Below are 17,112 nucleotides of genomic sequence, written 5' to 3' on the forward strand. Positions count from 1 at the left end.
ACGGAGGTGGTGGAGCAAAAGCCAATATAGCGCCAAGGATCTATATATACTAAAACATCTCTATCATCCTCTGTTGATTGGCCAAACGAGCCACGTGCTTCGACACCCGCTCTACCTCTCGATCCACCCTCATCCTCGCCTCCATCTCCATAGGTTCCCTCCTCTCTTCTTCTAGCTGGGCCTATAATATTTCACCCCAATGTTACAATAATGCAAAGAGAAGGTATATAACTCAATGAATGATGAGGCATAGAAGCACTAACCTGGAGCTCTTGTATGCGATGCCGTGAGCTATCTTGTCGAGGTCATATGGTTGTGCACGCGCACATGCTCCTTGCAAGTGGATTGGCCACCTTTTGGATTGACCACGAGACCATCTATTTATTGACGAACTTGGGCACCAGTCATCATTGCAGGTGGGTGGTCTGTCACTATGACACATTTTGTAAAGTTTTGATGTCAAGTCTAAATGCATGGTCATGAGGGAGAAATAATCGATGTTTATCGAACAATGAATATTTGCCACCCTTTTTCAACCAAATAAACCTAAGAGATTCATTGCAAACTGGGCATGGAAACTTATCGTGAACACACCATGTGGAAAATAGCCCATACACCGGGAAGTCAAGCATGGAGTAGTACCAAACACGCATTTTGAAGTTTTTCTTTGTAGCTCGGTCGTATGTCCATACCCCTTCTTCCCAAGCATTGACCAATTCATCAATCATAGGCTCCATGTACACACCCATTTTGTTCCCTAGGTGTACAGGAATTATCAATGACAAGAACACATTCTATCGTTGAAAGCATACGTTGGGGGAGATTGAGGGGAATAATGAACACGAGCCAACATGTGTATGGGGCAGCCATCGGTCCATAAGGATTGAACCCATCTTTGGCTAGCACAATACGTACATTACGAGCCTCTTTGGATTTTTCATGGTCAATGTCATCAAAGTGGGTCCATGCTTCACCATTGGATGCATGTACCATCTTGTCATGATTGTATCATTTCTCATTTTTGTGCCATGTCATCTGTTTCGTGGATTCCTCGGTCATGTTATGAATGGAAGGTGGCATAGGATTGTCACGGGGATGTCGAGCTGCCTCTTCTATCTATCACTAGAGTCTACCTCCATGATCCTAGACGATTTACACTTTGGATAGTATTTTTCCTCCACGTATTATTTCCTAAATAGGACGCAACCCTTCGGACGAGCATGTATCTTCTCATACGTCACCTTGAGTGCACGAAGGAGTTTCTTTGCCTTAGATATGCTCTTTGGCAGAATGTGGTCCTCTAGAAGCGGGTTGCTAATATTGTCAACAAACCATCAAAGGTGTCTCAATTCAGGTTGTACTGACTTTAACGTCATTATGTGTTCAATGGTATCCAGTTGAGAAACCTTTGTCTAGTCGTGTGAAGGAGTTTTCGTGCCACTTCAAACATGTCGTAGAACTCATTCGCAATCACCTCTAGCTCATCCTCCGTAAGTCCTTCAACAAACTGTGCCTCGAGATAGTCGTTCAACATTTCTACTACCCCGACATCAACATCATAATCATCAATGCGTTGTCTCACCACCTCCTCTCTCATACGATGTGCTTCACAATGGAGGATCCATCAGGTATAGTCTGGTGTAAATCCATTCTTCCAAATATGTTCTCCCATGGCCTTCCTTGTCTATCTTTTCCTGTTTGCACATTTGCTGCACTGATATAGGAGTAGACTCACTCCTTTAGCAGGTTCGCCAAATGCCTGTTCCAAGAAAGCATTGGTCTTTGCAATCCATTCTTGGTGACATCATCACTTCTTACGCGGCCCGTGTACATCCACTCACAGTCCTCCATCCTCTAACATATATAATAGCATAGTATAATATAAACTTGTAATGCATCTACAGTACGTTCTTACCTTCTAATAGGTGAGGATAGGTCCTAATCCCACCTGTAGTTGCGTAGATGGGGTTAGTTTCCATGCTCTACTCCAATCCGAGACAGAATTCAGCAACACCTCCCCTCTGTTCTCTAAATACATGTCCTGGCAAGGAGAGTGTGTATCTAGAGAACAACAAGGAGATGATGCTAAAATTCCATCTCAGATGGAGTATAGCATGGAAACTAACCCCATCTACGCAACTGCGGGATGTCCAAAAAAACACGGACAATCCAAAACAGATATTGTTATAGATATGCAAAGTTCTGCATATTTGCAATTGTATCTCTTTCTAACGGGAAATGCCTAATTGGGTTACGTGATCTACGACCATGATATGGAAATGAAGGTTATAGCTAGGATGGCGGTGAATTTAGGCTAGCAGTGCAATGGCGACGCGACGTGGTACAGGTAGACCCGCAACGGCTAGGAAGACGGTCAGGTGGCCTAGGAAGTCCGGCTCATATAGTCTCTTCTCTACAAAAAGAACACAATCATGTAAATACAAAATTTCGACAACATCTCCCCTACACTAGGAACAAACAAACTCCAAAATGTCATTCAAATTAACAAATACTAAGCGAATTAAGGTTGAACTAGTAAATTGGTATGCTCATGTTAGAGGATTAAACCTCAAACGATATTTGGGCAACATAAGGCACATAATAAGCCATCAAACATCAACAAGATCACAGGCAAAAATAAAATTACTAATCCCTATTATTAGCAAATAATTACTGTCCATCAAATCTATAGTGATTTAGAACAAATGAGACAACATAAATATAATAGTGCATAGGAGCAATCTCCAGTGGCATGGTGATGGTGGCAGCTCGGGAACACTAAGGCAGGGTGGGGTGGCCACATGCGGCGGCGCTTGGTCACTAGGCGGTGTAGCGGTGGTCGGGAGGCCGACAGCGGTGGCGCGGTGGCCGGAGCTTGTGAGAGTGTATTAGAGTACAACTAGTGGATGAAAACGTTATTGGGCTAGCTAATGACCTCTTGCGATACCAAGTTTCCCATAATCCCCTCTATTCAAGGCATACATAGACGATGTTAATATCCACTCAAGTAAAACACCACACATCATTATGCCAAATTGTTTCTAAAAAAGACCATGAAAAATTTAGCCAAATTGCGTGAGAGAACTATTAAAACATAGGTAAAGGTTGTAAGGCACCTTTTTCCACCATACAGTTGCTAAAAAGTTGGAATATAAAGAATTCAAAACAATAGATCGCCTTTTAAATCACAAATGATGTTTCTCTCATATCGAGGACATTCTATTCGCACGAGACACAAATGGTGTTTCTTTGACATCGAGGACATTCTATTCGCACGAGAGAGTATTATGATATTGGTGGAGGATAAAAATTTATAGGGTATGTTAAACATTTTTTGTGATATCAAGTTCCAAATAATCCCTTGTAGTGATGTTATACATATACAATATTTTTGTCAAGTCGTGTAGTATAGCGTACAACATTAGGCTACATTCCTTGCATAAAATGAAGTCATTGAAAACCATAGCCAAAATATATGAAAGCACTCTCTAATGTTTGTTAAATATCGTAAGGCACATGTTTGCCATGATACATTTAGAAAAAAGTTATAGAACAAAGAAATTAAAATAATATATCACCTTTGAAACTAAAAACAACGTTTCTATGATATTGAGGGCATTGTATTCGCACGAGAGGCTATTAGAGTATAACTAGTGGATAACAATGTTATTGGGCTAATTAAGGACCTTCTGTGATACCAAGTTTCCCATAATACCCACTATTCAAGGCATACCGAGACAGTTTTTATATCCACTCAAGTAAAACACCACACATCATTATGCCGCACGTTTCTCAAAATAAAATAAAGACCATGAAAGATTTAGCCAAATTGTGTGAGAGAACTATCCAAACATAGGTTAATGTTGTAACACACCTTTTTTCACCATACAATTGCTAAAAAGTTGAAATGTAAAGAATTCAAAACAATAGATTACCTTTTAAACCATAAATGACGTTTTTATGATGTCGAGGGTATTCTATTCGCACGAGAGGGTATTATGATACTGGTGGAGGATGAAAACGTTAGAGGGTATGCTAAAGATTTTTTGTGATATTAAGTTCTAAATAATCCCCTGTACTGAAGGTATACATATACAATATTTGTGTCAAGTCGTGTAGAACAATGCACAATATTAGGCTACTTTCTTTGCAAAAAATAAAGTCCTTGGAAAACTTAACCTAAATGTATGGAAGCACTGTCCAATGTTTGTTAAATATTGTAAGGCACATGTTTGCCATGATACATTTGGAAAAAATTGTAGAACAAAGAATTTAAAACAATAGATCACCTTTGAAACTAAAAAAGTGTTTCTAAGATATTGAGGGCATTGTATTCGCACGAGAGAGTATTAGAGTACAACTAGTGGATTAAAACGTTATTGAGCTAGTTAATGACCTTTTGTGATACCAAGTTTCCCATAATCCCCTCTATTCAAGGCATACCTAGACAGTCTTTATATCCACTCATGTAACACACCACATCATTATTTCACATTGTTTCTCAAAAAAATAAAGACCATGGAAAATTTAGCCAAATTATGTGACAGAAATATCCAAAAATATGATAAGGTTGTAAGGTACCTTTTTTACCATACAGTTGCTAAAAAGTTAGAATCTAAAGGATTCAAAACAATAGATCACCTTTTAAACCACAATTGACATTTCTCTGATGTCGAGGTCATTCTATTTGCATGAGAGGGTATAATGATACTGGTGGAGGATGGAAAAGTTATAGGGTATGTTAAAGATTTTTTGTGATATCAAGTTCCAAATAATCACTTGTACTGAAGTTATGCATATAAAATGTTTGTGTCAAGTCGTGTAGAATTGCGCACAACATTTGACTACATTCCTTGCATAAAATGAAGTCTTTGGAAAATTTAGCCAAAATATAAGGAAGCATTCTCCAATGCTTGTTAAATACCGTAAGGCACATGTTTGCCAAGATATATTTGGAAAAAAGTTGTAGACCAAAGAATTTAAAACAATAGATCACCTTTGAAACAAAAATAGTGTTTCTATGATATTGATGGCATTGTATTCGCATGAGAGGGTATTAGAGTACAACTAGTGGATGAAAACGTTATTGGGATAGCTAATGACCTTTTATGATACCAAGTTTTCTATAATCCCCTTTATTCAAGGCATACCTAGATGGTGTTTTTGTCCATTCAAGTAAAACATCGCACATCATTATGCAACATCGTTTCTCAAAATAAAATAAAACCATAAAAAATTTAGCCGAATTGAATGAGAGATTGTCCAAACATAGGTTAAGGTTGTAAGGCAACTTTTTTCCACCTTATCGTTGCTAAAAAGTTGGAATATAAATATTTCAAAACAATACATCCCCTCTAAACCACAAATGACGTTTCTCTGATGTCGAGGGCATTCTATTCGCACGACAGGGTATTATGATACTAGTGGAGGATGAAAAAGTTATAGGGTATGCTAAAGATTTTTTGTGATGTCAAGTTCCAAATAATCCCGTGTACTGAAGTTATACAAATACAATGTTTGTGTCAAGTCATGTAGAACAGCGCACAACATTTGGCTACATTCTGTGCAAAAAATGAAGTCCTTGGAAAACTTAGCCAAAATGTATGGAAGCATTTTCCAATGTTTGTTAAATATTGTAAGGCACATGTTTGCCATGATACATTTGGAAAAAAGTTGTAGAACAAAGAATTTAAAACAATAGATCACCTTTGAAACTAAAAATAGTGTTTTTATGATAATGAGGGCATTGTATTTGCACGATAGGGTACTAGAGTACAACTAGTTGATGAAGACGTTATTGGGAAAGCTAATGACCTTTTGTGATACCAAGTTTCCCATAATCCCCTCTATTGAAGGCATACCTAGACGTTGTTTTTTGTCCACTCAAGTAAAACACCACACATCATTATCCCACATCGTTTCTAAAAAAATAAAGACCATGGAAAATTTAGCCAAATTGTGTGAGAGAACTATCCAAACATATGTTAAGGTTGTAAGACACTTTTTCCACCATACAATTGCTAAAAAGTTGGAATATAAAGAATTAAAAAACAAAGGGTCACCTTTTAAACTACAAATAGCGTTTCTCTAATGTCGAGGTCATTCTATTCGCACGAGAGGGTATTATGATACTGATGGAGGATGAAAACGTTATAGGGTATGTTAAAGATTTTTTTGTAATATCAAGTTCTAAATAATCACTTGTACTGAAGTTATACATATACAATGTTTGTGTCAAGTCGTGTAGAACATCGCACAACAATAGGCTACATTACTTGCAAAAAATGAAGTCCTTGGAAAACTTAGCTAAAAAGTATAGAAGCACTCTTCATCATTTGTTAAATTCCGTAAGGCACATGTTTGCCATGATTCATTTGGAAAAAAGCTATAGAATAAAGAATATAAATCAACAAATCACCTTGGAAACTAAAAATAGCGTTTCTATGATAATGAGGGTATTGTATTCGCACGAGAGGGTATTAGAGTACAACTAGTGGATGAAAACGTTATTGGGCTAGCTAATGACCATTTGTGATACCAAGTATCCCATAATCCCCTCTATTCAAGGCACACCTAGACGGAGTTTTTGTCAACTCAAGTAAAACACCACACATCATTATGCCACATCATTTCTCAAAATAAAATAAAGACCATGTAAAATTTAGCAAAATTGTGTGAGAGACTGTCCAAACATAGGTTAAGGTTGTAAGACACCTTTTTGCACCATATAGTGGCTAAAAAGTTGGAATATAAAGAAATCAAAACAATATATCTCCTTTTAAACTACAAATGATGTTTCTTTGATATCAAGAGCATTCTATTCGCACGAGAGGGTATTATGATACTGGTGGAGGATGAAAAGGTTAAAGAGTATGTTGAAGAGTTTTTGTGGTATCAAGTTCCAAATAATCCCATGTACTGAAGTTACACATATACAATGTTTGTGTCAAATCGTGTAGAACAGCGCACAACATTAGGCTACTTTACTTGCAAAAAATGAAGTCCTTGGAAAACTTAGCCAAAATGTATGGAAGCACTCTCCAATGTTTGTTAAATATCGTAAGGCAAATGTTTGCCATGACACATTTGAAAAAAGTTGTAGAATAAAGAATTTAAAACAATAGATCACCTTTGAAACTAAAAATAGAGAATCTATGATAATCAAGGTATTGTATTCGCACGAGAGGGTATTAGAGTACAACTAGTGGATGAAAACATTATTGGGCTAGATAATGACCTTTTGTGATACCAAGTTTCTCATAATCCTTTCTATTCAAGGCATACCAAGACTTTGTTTTTGTCCACTCAAGTAAAACACCATACATCGTTGTGCCACACCGTTTCTCAAAATAAAATAAAGATCATGGTGAATTTAGCCTGAGAGATTGTCCAAACATAGGATAAGGTTGTAAGGCACCTTTTTCCACCATATAATTGTTAAAAAGTTGGAATATAAAGAATTCAAAACATTAGATCACCTTTTAAACCACAAATGGCATTTCTCTGATGGAGGGCATTCTATTCGGGTGAGAGGGTATTATGATACTAGTGGAGGATGAAAAAGTTACAGGGTATGAATGATGTTTCTCTGATGTCGAGGACACTCTATCCGCATGAGAGGGTATTATGAGTACGACTATATGGTGGAATAACCTCAGTGGTCATTGCTCTTCCCTACCACCAGACACCGTTGTAATAGAGTTGCTGCTATCGATGTCATCTGTGAACTAACTATCGAGGAGGCCTCCATGGATACAGGATTGTTTTGCTATCGTGGACTGCTTCTATATCATATTTGTCTGCTTGCTGGGTACTATTCTTTGGTTCGTGTATCAATAGATGCCTGCTTTTCATTTCAGTTTGAGTGAGGCTTCGAAGCCATCCAAAAAATTACTTACACACTCATCATTCGTCCAAGCTTGTTCAAGTGCTTAATTTCTTGTTAATTGCAGTCAAAATATTTTAGATTGGTCTGAGAACAAAGTCCTTGAACTCCACCCATATGATATTTTTATGTTAACAATTGGACAAGATATTATCTTGTTTGTCTCTGGCGTCATGGATTTGACAGTTTTTATGGTCTTATGTACTAATTTAAATATTCTATAGTTTGATGTGTCCATTTCTAGCTTCAGTCAAGTTCTTTGGCTTTTCTTATTGAAATTCTTGTAAAGTAAGTTTATAAACATCATATATTCATACTCGATAACACATTTGCATCTTTAATGATATAAATACAAACATGACTATTACTAATAATACCTTGCTAGGGTTTGTGATGTATCGTCCGTTCACTTTCATGAACTCACACGCATAGAACCCACATAGGATCGATCCTTATGGTTTCTTGTGGCACTACATAACAGGAGATTGGTTATTTAGTTGCAACATTGTGTATAATATGTATTTATAAATTCACATACTTATCGAGCAGTTATGATGGATGTATAGTGGCACGCCTTTTTGGACGTGTCTTACTTTCCACCTTTCCACTTATAGAACCTAAACGCTCTGTGATCTCAAATAGGATCTCCATGTTATTTTAAAATTCTCATTGATATAAGTATGCATGTATAGAAAAGGCTTACAGCTCTAAGATATTGAGGAATTTTGCATAGGTCGAAGGGTCGTAGTTCAAGGAGTCGAGCACCAGCACACTTTGATGTATGTGGACACTGTTAAGTTTTCTAGTTTAGTTTTGAATGTGTGATGTTGTTGTAATCAAACAATAGACCTCATGTGTTGTAATATTGCAATTCAGTTTGATTTATGTGCTTGTGCACTTCAGTTTTATAACATTTGTGCTAAGTATTGCATTTCTGTTTTGAAAGAATATAATCAAACTTCAGTTTTATAATCATAGGGATATATGTTTTTGTATACTCGTAGGTCCATTTGGATTAACACAAGACCCAGGATTGTATATATGGTATCTAGCTACTTAGTGATCTAAACCCTGAGGTAAAGTTCAATTTAGTTTGAACTCTAGTTTGTGGATTGTAATTAATGCGACATAGCTAAAGTGTATTTGAATGTAATAGAATGTTGTAAATGTTGGCAACTCCGAGATGAGCAGTGCAGAAGACTCAGGCCACAGTGACACGACAAGTGATGATAGCTCCGTCATATTCCAGCAAGCGGGTGCAGCAGCAGTTCTAGCTGCTTTCGCTTCTCGTTCATGTACTGTTGCTCCTATGATTAATCCTCCTCCTCCATTGTCGCATGTGACAGGACGGCAATGAGTGGAACATAATTTGAGGGACTTTAGGAAGTGTCAAGACAACTTTTGTATGACTCCAAATGATTTTACAGAATTTCATGATACTTTAGTGAGGTATCACGGGTTAAGGTCAACACAAGAGGTGGAGTCATGTGAGACATTAGGGATGTTCTTATGGGCTTGTGGGACACAACAGGCGACACGCCAAATTAGAGACAGATTCGAAAGGTCTTTGGATACCATTAGTAGGAAAATGGCTCAAGTGGCAGATGCTATGTATGGTTTTGCACAAACCAATATATGTATAAAGGATCCAACGTATTCTAAAGTGCATAACAAGCTCAGACCTTATGCCCCTTTCTTTGACAGGTGTATAGGAGCCTTAGATGGTACACACATTCAAGCTCATATATGTCATGAGTCGAGGTTGGACTACATAAATAGAAAAGGATGGCCTAGCTACATAAGCAGGCAAGTGAAGATTATAATTGCTTGTTTTGCTTTGCACAACTATTTGTTGGACCGAGGCCACATAGGAGGATCAGAGAGTAGTTCACATGGCCAAGTTGATTACGATGTGTCAGATTGGGTGAGTGTTAATGCAAGTCAAGAAATGACATTAGTGAGAGATTGGATCGCTGCTAGAGTATTGATGTAGTCAACATGTAGTAGTGTTAGTGAAGTTAAGTCTATTTTGTTTTCGTATTTGGAATTTGTGATTCAATAAGTGTGGATACTATGATGTTCCTCAGTGGATGTAATGAAGTAGTTAGATGAATATGATTTGTGTTGTAATGTATTGTGGTACTGAGTACTCTCTGGTACTATGTTGTAATGTATTGTGATAATGAAGTAGTTAGATCAATATTTTGCATTGTTCAACGGCTGTGTTGGTAATTCAACTGAATTATGTTAGATGCCTTCTTGTATTTCCATTGGCGGTTGGCTTACGGAACCGCAAATGGAAATGCTATTTCCACTGGCGGCTCTCTTAACACAACCGCCAGTGGAAATAGCCCATTTCCACTGGCGGTTGTGTGAAGTGAACCGCCAGTGGAAATATGTTTCCACTGGCGGTTCATTAAGCCAGCCCCACCTGTTTTTTCACTGGTGCACGGTAACTGAAATCGCCAATAAAATTTGTGTGTACCGCCAGCTTAGAGCTCTTTTCTACTAGTGTGAGTTCTTTTGGGAATTTTGTAGCGGGTCATTTATAAGTCATCGATTAAATATTGCCTCATTAGGGTTTGCTCATTGGTGAAGGGTTGACTTTATTGACGATTTGTGAGTTCTACATAATCGGTAATATTTTTTATTTTATTTAATAATGTTGTAGCTAAGATATAGATTGAATTCATAATTTTTGGGGGAAAATCAACATATAATCATGTCGTCTAAAAGTATCCATCTGTCTCTAAGAAACGAAAGAGCAGATGGGTTCATAGAATCACAGAGAGAAGCCATGGACAATTTTTTCTAGTAATTCAAGAACTCCAAAAATCATAATGAGCTAGTATAGTTGCTATGGAGGAACAACCTAATATTAACCCAGAAGATTAGGGCCCTACACCAGAAGAAAATGTTGACACCAACAAGAATGATAACAATGTGAGTGGTCATGAGCCTATGGTTAATTCACCTCCTATAGAAAATGCTAGTGTTGATGAACAAATTGTTTTTCCCGAGGATATCTATGATCCAAGAAATTGGGATAATCTTGATAACAAGTCAAGGGATATACTAGTAGAGAAGGGACCTATAAGAGATAAAAATATTGAATTTCCCTTGGATGCCAATGGTAGACATTTTTCGTATACTTGGTACTCTAGAAAGATGAGCAATGGAGAAATTTGTGGTAGAAAGTAGTTGGTTTATTCAAAACATGCTGATAGAGTATTTTGCTTTTTGTGCAAACTTTTCAATTTAGTAAATTGCAAAGGTTCATTGGGTCATAATGGGTTCAAAGATTGCAAGCATATTAATGAGAGATTGAAAGAACATGAGGCTAGTATGGTTATTTGGTATGAAATTTTATTTATAGTAAGGAAAGTGAGCAAGAAGTTGCAATCACTATCCATGTACATTTATGCTACCTTAACGAGCATAGATGATACAATGTGTTACTTTCAAAACTATAGAAATAATGGATTTGTTTCTAGTTTGATCATAAGCAAAGAGATTGCATCAGAATTGGGTGTAGAACCATTATTTCCAGTAAAGTGAAGAAACGGTATGATGAAACTGATTGCGAGGAAGAAAATCTTGAAGCTGAAAAAGATTTTGAAGGTAATTACTTTTGTCATGGTTGATATTGCAATCAGTTCATTAAAAACTAGATTTGAAGAACTCCAATCATTCAAAGGAATATTTAGGTTTTTGATGGACTCGATAACCTTAAAGTCATTGGATACTATTGAACTAAGAGAATGTCGCGCCAAATTTGCAAACACTTTCTCTTTCATGGTTCATCATATGTTGATCTAAATGATATAACTTTAGAGCTTAGTGTTTTGTAGATGACTCTATCAGATAAATTAATATATGTCTTGGATATTTTTTAGTATGTCAGAGAAGTAGATTCTTATCATAATATATATTGCTTATCATTTTTTATTAACTATGTCTATTATTGTTGCATGGGACGAAAGAAGCTTTTTGAATTTGAAGTTGATGAAAAATTATTTGAGATCCAAAATGTCTCATGAAAGATTAAATGGTTTGGCTACTTTATGTATGTATTGAGAAAATATTATTGGATAAAATTGATATTGATGGCATCATAAGTGACTTCGCATCAAGACATTTTGGAAGAAAAAATTAAGGTAACCATATATCATGTATTTTTGTACTTATGATGAATATTCTTTTATGCATGTTTAAGTATTTATTAGCAATATATCTATTACTACTCTATAAGGACCGAGTGTGGGCGTCCACACACACCATGCCCCCGCCTCCGTGACTGTCGCGCTCCCTGCCCCTACGCAGGTCCGTGACCGCCGCGCTCCCACCCCCAATGCGCACGCTACCCCCACCCACCTCCCATTCCGCTGCCAGGATCATGCAGCTCTGCGCCGCCACGCCCAAGCGGACCTCGTGGCACATGCCCACACCGTACTGGGGCGCTGGTGCCGCCGCGTTCCCGCAGACGCCCGAGCGGAGCCCGAGGTTCACGGGCGACGCCCGACTGGGGCACTGCGTTCATGATGTCGCCGAGCGCTACGGCTGCGCCGAGGACGCCGGAGAGGTGGCCCGCGCTGTCCGCACTCTGGAGTACGCGCCTGCGCCGAGGCGAGAGCAGGCGAGGTGGGGCGGCGAATCTGAGGCAGAAGCGCCTGCGCTTTATGAATCCGGAGCCGAATCGCTCCGTCCAGCTTGCCTCCTCACCGTTGCTTTTGCGCTCTGCTTTTCACTTGCCTTGCGTGGATCTGCTCAACGCGCGAACCACCGCCTCGCCGAGAAGGAGATCGTCATCGTCCTCTCCTCTGCCTCCGTGGTCCCCGTCGAGAGCAGTGTTGCTGTCTTCGACTAGCTCACCACCCTCTTCTCTCGCCTCCAATACCTCAAGCACAAGGTAATCCCCCTCCTCCCCTCCAAAATCTCACACCCGCTTCCTCCTCTTCTTGTAGATTCGAATCATACATGGCCTAGAGAAGATTTAGGGATTTGATTTATCGTGTCTTTGTGGTGTTCCCTGAGCGATGTGTTGGGTTTTTTATGCCTTCCAGATGGAGGAGGGAGGACGGACAGAGGAATTGCCGGTGCAATGGTGTGAATTTCCAAATGCAGCAGATATTGCATTTATTTTAAGAAATTGTAACTCCACGCTACAGACATGATGAACATTTAAGAAAGAAAACATCATTTCTCATAATAAAAAATATCCTAAATAGGTGTAGTTGGCATATCTTTAGTAGCAAGGTTTGTTTAGTATGTTTGCTTGTCGTGAGTCTAACTGGGTAGCTTGCTAGGTGATCCATTTTGAATTGCATCCTTTGCGTTCTTGTCAGTCGCTCCTTTCTATTAGTCTACTACAACACGAGTGTGCTATTGACAATGACCCATTCTAAAAAGAACTTGTGGAGCTATGCGCTTGCTTTTGGACTTAGCAGACCCGGTTGCTCCACTGTTATTTTGGGGAGGTTAGATTTTTTTCATTTACCAAGCTACAGATTTTAAGAGGTTTTGAAACGTCAATATGCATGATCCATCTAAATAGATTTTCTTTTTCGTACAAGGAAACACTTGAGGAAATCTGAATGGTGAAATATATAGACACTTAGTCTGAGATTCTTCAATGTTTGATTTTTTTAAAATTTTCAATTATACTAAATGATGATGCAAGGTTGGCATTTTGGCTCAACTTATACAACGCGCACGTACGTGATTTTGAAAACTTTAGTTCTTATTATGGTAGCTGAATGTGTGGGAATATTTCTCTTTTTTCCCTGATGTGTAGGAGAGCACATTTTGAACATTTCTTCATCCATTTACAAGCTTACCTACCTTATGGTATTCCACGGCTGATGCAAAAGGTTTGCTGAAAGAACTCTTGTACATTAGATTCGTTCCTATGTTTGCTGGTAGTAAATAGCATGCCATCGGTTCAAAATTTTCATTTTTTTCCTCTCTGATGCTTGCTCTGTAACACGCTTTTCTTTTCGGAGAATCATATCGCATTACTTATTTTCTGTCTAGGTTGTATACACCGTTGGGGGCCACTTATTCAGCGCTGTATTTATTGAATACGTAATTCTGAAGATGAAATCACCAAGTCATAGGCCACAAATGGTATACCACTTACTTAAAACCTTGCTAGACATTTAGCTGACAGTGCTGCTTATTTCAGTTTCCTTCGGTTAATCGAGGCAAACTATTCCAAGGTATTTCTGTCTTTGGTTCAAGGCTCTGCTTCTCACCCTCCAGAAGATCAAGGTACCTGCGGAGCAGAAAAATCTTGCATTACGACACCTAAGCCACTTTTGATGTTTGCCCTCAGTTGTGGAATGTATTCTTCTCCCGGGATAAGTTGTCAAAGCATTCCACTGGCTTATATTTAAGTTTGGTCTTGCTAACCTTAGTATGCTGCGTATTATCATTTTTTTACAATGAAGGAGTATTTCTGAATTTTTTAATATGTTTGCTGTGATGGTGAAATGAGGAAAAACTATATAAACTGTCTACTATACTGTTTACAATGAAGGAGTATTCTCAGAATAGCCAAGTCAAGAGTTTGTATAACCTATGAACTTTTATGAGGTCCAGTTACATATATTGTTTTTGTTTTGTGGTAGTTCCACTTTTACACTTACAGAGTACATTTCCTTATCTTTAAAGCCGCATGGAAACGACGCATACTAGGCTATCCACGTATGCAGAATTTTGTCTCCCGCACGATTGTTCATCCACGGCTTCTATCGTTCAACTGCTTTCCATCTCTAGATGCTTCTACCTGGTTCACGTTCCCTTCTCCGCTGCAGTTTGGTGAACACACCTCTATCGCCCCGACCTCGACGTGATCCCTCTCGCTTGGATCCGGACGGCGCGGTCCCTCCGCCCTCCCATGCGCACGGCGCCGCCGCCGCCGCCGCAGCCGACATGACGCTCGCCTCCCTCGCCCTCGGCCGGTCCGCGCGCTCCTCTCGCCCGCGCCAGGCGAGTATCCCTTCTCAAGTTCTCATCCCCTCCCCGGCCCCCCTATCCTCTCGCAGGTCTGACCTCTCGCTGCTCCTTCCAGGGTTTCTAGCTCGGGGGCCTCCAGCAGCCGCCCGCGCCACCGCTACCGCCGCCTGTCCACGGCGGTGAGGGTGGGGCGGCAGGATTTGTTCGCAGCTACCTAATTGCGGCCTCGTCGGCAGCTCTTGGGAAGCCATCCGCGGGCAAGACCGTGGATTGGAGATATGTCCTCGCCAGCCCACATTTCTGACGCCTCTTCTCTGACGGGTCCAAGAAGAGTACGTCCCCTCGTTTTGACGAGATTATTACCAATGGTTTTGGTGGCTCTGTTTCTGAAATGGCGCCCCTTTCTGATTTTAGACTACGAGAACTATTACCCCAAGGGTAAGAAGGAGGTGCCTAAAGGAGATTGTACAAACAAGTCTGAATCTAAGCGTAAGTTTCCTTCGCGCTTGACTTGATTGTGTAGAGGATGTTAGCCATGTTATGGATGCAAATATCATAGCTTTTTTAGGCGCCCATAGTAAATGGAATCGGTGCATATATTTGAGTTGACTAACAAGTTGCCAACTAACGTGTTATTTGTTGATTTCCCTTTTGCTGCAACTAGGGGTGGTAATGGATCGCGGTTCAAATGTTTCTTCATATTTTTTTTAGCCTTTAAAATAATTTTAGTTCAAAAATAAATAGAAATAGAGCCCCATCCTAATCCGATCCGATCCTTAAATTCTATCATGTAAAATTTAGAGCCCATTACCACCCTTAGCTGCAACTGCTTGGTAAATTGTTATACCAGTTATACTTTATAAATGGCTCTTGGAGTACGGATGTATAATGATTTATGCACACTGTGCTTCAATGTGTAGTTTTGTGACATCAGTGCTAACTATTTCACTTCTGATGAAATGCAATATTCTGGCGCGCAGAGGAATCCAATACAGATGAAGGATGGAATTTTCAGGATAATGCTATGAAACAGATGCAAAATTTCCTTGCGCCTTTATTGATTCAATGTCATCTAGCTCCGCAGACCAGAAGGAGGTGAATACTTCCTACTTTGTTAACCTTGTTCAGAATAGTTCTGCAAGTTGATAGTTTCATTTGTTATTTTGTTCCTTTCCTGGTAAGCTATGTTTGTTGGGTTATGTTTTAGTCCCCTAAGAACTGGTACTCTATGTATGTTTGTGTTGTTCACACTTGCAAAATTTGTTTGTCAAACTTCAAAGAAATGAAGAGAAAAGACTACGCCACTATATAGTCTTTAAAAAGGCTAGGCACTGTGTTTAACTCTCTGCCCTATCCTCCAGTCAAATTCCCAGGATCACAATAAGGTACAAGAAACGCCAGGGAGTAGAACTGTAAGAGACACAAAGACCTTAGAGGCTTAGAGACAATACACTATTGCAGAGTAACCTTTGTGTAATTTACTGTCCTAAATTGAAATTCTTTTCATTGATCCTCTTCCGCCAATGCATGGGAGAATTATTAGTTTGCTACCATTTGCTTTGTCCTTGAAATTTTCTTAGCTGGCCTTTGACTGTGAATTCAATATTGGGAATTCATTGTTTTCTTAGATGAAGGTGATGACTGCTCGCTTGCTTTTATTTTTTGGTTCTTCTCTCTGCCATCCAATGTCATGATAGATATTGATCAATTAATGTTTCTCAATCTTTAAGGAGGTTCAATACAAAATTAGATACTATGCGCTTTCACTCACCATGGAATTATTTGCACTGTCCGAGTATGAGTTACAATATTGTGCCTTCGATTTTGGCCGCGAACAAGGTGTCTTCAATCTGGAAGAGTAGATGTTTACTTCTCGGTGAATATGCAAGTTCAATTTTTTGTTTGGCTATATTAAGATGTTAATTTACTGATGCATTGCTTACTAATTTTCTTTCATTTGCATATGCAAAATAATGAAATGTCAGAACTAAACTTTTACACTAACTATTGGTTCTTGTCCCCCTCCAGGTCTGCAATTTCTTGGGGCCACAGAAAACTAACAATACTGTTGCAAGTCCTTGTGTACCAAATCATGTCTCTAATTCATGTTAGCATTATCTGCATTTTAATTCTTGGATGACTGATTTTGACCTTACAATTGCTTCTCTATCTTCAGGTCAGCTCTATACGCGAGTCACCTTAATATTACATTGGCCTTAGTACCTTATTTACTAATATAGAGCCAGGAGCAAAACTCACATTTACTTATA

At 39.0% G+C, this 17,112-nt stretch overlaps 2 long non-coding RNA genes across 4 annotated transcripts; both read left to right on the forward strand.

The window, feature by feature from the left end:
- Positions 1–12,145: 12,145 nt before the first annotated feature.
- On the forward strand, positions 12,146–14,300 carry LOC103637181 (uncharacterized). 3 transcript variants are annotated; one of them, XR_004852013.1, is made up of 4 exons: positions 12,146–12,794; positions 12,949–13,755; positions 13,919–14,011; positions 14,070–14,300. It is a non-coding gene; the product is annotated as an uncharacterized lncRNA (long non-coding RNA). The 3 variants fall into 3 exon arrangements; XR_002264354.2 differs by having other exon boundaries at positions 12,262–12,794; positions 12,949–12,989; positions 13,680–13,755; positions 13,919–14,300; XR_004852012.1 differs by having other exon boundaries at positions 13,919–14,300.
- Positions 14,301–14,959: 659 nt separating this feature from the next.
- On the forward strand, positions 14,960–16,133 carry LOC103635694 (uncharacterized). Its single transcript, XR_557567.2, has 3 exons — positions 14,960–15,174; positions 15,257–15,331; positions 15,823–16,133. It is a non-coding gene; the product is annotated as an uncharacterized lncRNA (long non-coding RNA).
- Positions 16,134–17,112: the final 979 nt, after the last annotated feature.

This window comes from Zea mays, chromosome 8, assembly GCF_902167145.1.
Source record: "Zea mays cultivar B73 chromosome 8, Zm-B73-REFERENCE-NAM-5.0, whole genome shotgun sequence".
NCBI classification, from domain to species: Eukaryota; Viridiplantae; Streptophyta; class Magnoliopsida; order Poales; family Poaceae; genus Zea; species Zea mays.